Here is a 4,189-nt window from a genome sequence, read left to right as displayed (position 1 = left end):
TTTATGATAATAATAACTATTATTATTATTTTATGTATATACTTTTTATAAAAAATTGTGGTATAAAAAGTTAGATATTTTCTAATTTTCATTTCAACCTTTTCGTACTTTAATATATTTCTGAATTGTTTTAACATTTAAGACTTTCTACCTTAAACCATAAATGTTGTAGTATTTAAATGAAAAGCTTGACTATGATATTGTAATATTTAAATTTTAACTTTTAGAAAATATATGATTAAATTCTATTTTACACATATAATAGTATTATTTTTATAATGAACTTTTATACTATTTTCTTTTAATGAAAATTTTATTGGAAATAATTCATTTAATATACATAATTTTATTTGGTTGAGAATAAACAAAATTGCTAAAAATGAATATATTAAAAAATCAAACGGGGAAATATTCCCGCATGGAATCTGATCCTAAAAAATTCTCTGCGGAAATTTCGCGGGGACGGGAAATGAAATAAGGGGGCGGGGATGAGGACAGGGAAACCTTTCTCGTCTCCGTCCCGTCCCATGGACATCTCTAGTTAGATATGGTGCATATACATAATCTTTGTTTTAGCGAATTATTTTAAATTTTTGGTATATATGCATGTGTGTATAATATATATATGTAGACCATTTTATTAGCCAAAAAAGTTATTTTTGTGTTTAACTTAATCTTAAATTTTTATTTTTCAGTTACTATATCACAATTTTAAAAAATATCCTATAGAACCTATTAGAGAGTCGGAGACAACAACAAATTTTATGTGTAATATAACATTTAATGTTCAACATTTTTCTTAATACGTGAGAAACTCTATTGAATGTAAAATTGATACTTTATGAATCTATATTAGATATAGAAATCAAGAATTACTACTTTTTTTATCTTTTTAAAGTTGTGAGTATATTGAGGATTAAGAATGTTCTCAATGCTTTAGGTTGTCTCCTTTTGAAGAAGATTGAGTTGATTTTTCTCGAGTGTATTATGTGGAAGCGAGAGTATATCACTCGGAATGAGTGTGTGCTAAAAAAGTTGTTTCTATTAATCTGTGTGTGTGTTTTAAGAAGTTTGTATTTTTCTTAGTCAATAGTTTTTCTCAAGACTATCTTGAAGTAAAAAATTATCTGTGAGAGGGATTCTCGCAGTTAGGAGAACCTAAGTTTCTAGAGTGAAGAGATCTTCCTCTGAAACAAAAAGAAATATCAAGATTACAATCAAGAGGGAGTCTTATATTTAAGAAAACCTAAGTTATTATTCATTAAAGTTAGGCTCTTCGTTTGTCCCTATAAATGTCTTCTGTTAATAGATAAGTATAATGTTGTAATTGTTTAACTTTATATTAGTGAAATTATCTTTTCTTAGGCATATTACCTCTAAATGTAGGTGGCATTGCATCAATTATCAAAGCTCGTGTCTTTTTCTATTATCTTTAATGTCTATTTGATTATTTGTTATCAGTATTATTGTAATATTGTATGTGACTTGTGACAATATGTGTTGGATAACCCTTTTTTCACGTAAAATTTACGTGACATATTGAACCAAAATATTGATTAATGATTTTGCAAAAAGAAGAAAAAAAAGTCAAATTATTCAAATTTTGGTTTCACTCAAAACTTTCATATTTGCTATTTGGTTACTGAAACTTTAAAAAATGCCAAGTAAGACTCAGTAGATTTTTTAAAAATGTTTATTATGTATTTAACTTTTATTTAAATTATAAGTTTTTCTCAGATTTGTGTCTATTTAATTTTTAAACTCATAAAATATCTAATAAGTCCCTAAAACTTTATATTTTGTATCCAATAGATTCTAATTTTTCATTTTTGTGTCTAAATGGTCTCTGAAAAATTAAAATTTTTAATTTAATTTTTAGTTAAACATAAATTCAAATTTTTATGTTAAATGAAACCCTAAACTTTCAACTTTATCTATAGAAAATCCATAAATTTTAAAAAAATATCAAGATTCAAAGACTCTAATTGTAATTTCATAAACTCATGAACCAGATAGACACAAAATATAAAGTTTTGGAGGTCTATTAGATACAAAACTAAAAATTTTGAAATATTGTATATACCTTCGAAAGTTTAAAGACCAAATAGATATACACTTAACTGTTCAAGAGCTAAATTTGTAACTATACTTCTTTTCTTTTTTTTCGATGAAATGTTCTTTCCTCTTCCTTACTAGGGCTTTAATTTATTTCCCAAGCCACCAAACTTGAATGAGAGAATACATAAGAGAAAAACATAGATCAAAATTAGTAAAAGGGAGATGAACAATTGAATAGGGCTTAAAGGAAATGTCGATGTATGTTCTGACACTGAAGGAAAGTTGTACCATAATTTAGCCCCATATGCCTTGTTCTCAAGTTCAAATACCTTTATTTTTCTCAAAACTTCAATTGTGTATTTATTTGTTTTCAAAAGTTTTATTTTTCATGTGCTCTAAAAAGATAAATCTTTTTTAAAAGAAAAATAAAGTTTTTATTACTTTTAAAATGACAGCATTAGCTTAACTTTTATGTGTCATTTTATATCAAGTTCAATGCAATTTGAAAATAATTGCTAAATTATATATATGAATAATACTCTTTTCAACTTGGTTCTAAATTTCAAGTTTTTTTTTTTATTTTTTTTTTATCTTATAGTTCTCAGTTTAGTTTCCATTTGCCTAAATTTCTAATTGTAATGGGAATGTTTTCTATCTCCTATCCCTTGAAATGAAATTAAAAGAAAGAAATTGTCGAATTACAAGTTTAGGTTTGAATTTAATTTCAAATTTGCGTCTAATAGGTCATTGTATCTAATAGATTTTTAAACTTTCAAATATAGTGTCAAATTGGACATTAGACTTTCAATTTTATGTTTAATAGGTGATTGATTGTTCAAAATTTATCAAGCGTGAATTTATTATATACAAATTTAAAATTTAATGGTCCTAATGAATGCAATTTTTCATATATTTAATGGGTATGTTAACATCAAGAAATAGCAAATATGTTGAAGACTTATGTTGCAACGGCTATCCGGCAAAAAATGACAAGAACAAAAGCTCAAAAATTGGCAGCAATGAACAAAAGCTACAAAACATAAACTTGTGAAATGTTGAGTCAAGAATTACACTCTCTTTAAGACGTTTTGCGACTTTGCCCTTTGTGCAAACAGTTCAGAAAGAATACTACGCCATCCCCAGGATAAAACAACTCGATTAAATCTATCTTGATCGGAACTGCATCAGAGGCCGATTGAAAATCTCACGCTCTTTCTAGACTATGCTCAGAAAACATGAAAAGGACACGTGGTTGAGAAAGAAAACACACGAGGGAAGAACTGCGATTATTTTCCAATGTCCATTCTAAAGAACCAAAACACAATTTATTTATAGGTCTTGAAGGCCAATGATGAACGTGCAAATTAGAGTAATGTGCATAAGGCCAATAATGAACGCACAAAACAGAGTAACGTGCGCGTGTTAACGTATAAAAAATGAATTATTATTAAACGGAAAAAAACCAGATGATTAATTAGAGGAATTTAAAAACTTAATTAAGGAAAGTTTTTATTTAAACAATAAAAATTAGTATTCCACCCGCCCCACCCGACCGAACGACAACGGCGCGCACGTGTGGAAAAGCCATCAAACCCTCATTTGCCTACCTTCTCATCCCTTCTAAAACTTGGGTACTCCTTGGCCCAAACCCACAAGGAAAGGTAGGTGTAAATAAGAAGACATCTTTTTGTTGACCCAAAGAATGTGGGATTCTTTACTTTTCATTTTCTTTCATTTAAAAAATAAGAAAATTTCACCAATAATCCCCTACTTGAAAACTTTAAAAACACAAGAAAACATTTTCATCGAGCAATATTAGTCTATACAACACTGTGCATAAGCAAGGATGTCTTACGACTTGAACTTTTATATAGTGAAGATGATTTGAAGATGATTTAGAATATACTAGTGCAACTTCTGGTTTGAACTCTATCTCTAACAACATCTTATACACAACATTATTAGAGTGTAGTTCGAAAGTCCATGCTTTAAGGCGTAGCATGTGTATCCCAGTTTAGTGAACGCTCTAGAGAATTTGCCTAAAAATCCATTGGTAGCGGCCCCCACTTCCACATTCACATAGGTAAGTTTATCAATAGTACTTCTGTAGCTAGATACTCCACTTCACATC

The sequence above is a fragment of the Benincasa hispida genome, chromosome 11, assembly GCF_009727055.1.
Source record: "Benincasa hispida cultivar B227 chromosome 11, ASM972705v1, whole genome shotgun sequence".
In the NCBI taxonomy this organism is placed as follows: Eukaryota; Viridiplantae; Streptophyta; class Magnoliopsida; order Cucurbitales; family Cucurbitaceae; genus Benincasa; species Benincasa hispida.
Note: the sequence above shows the minus strand (reverse complement) of the source record.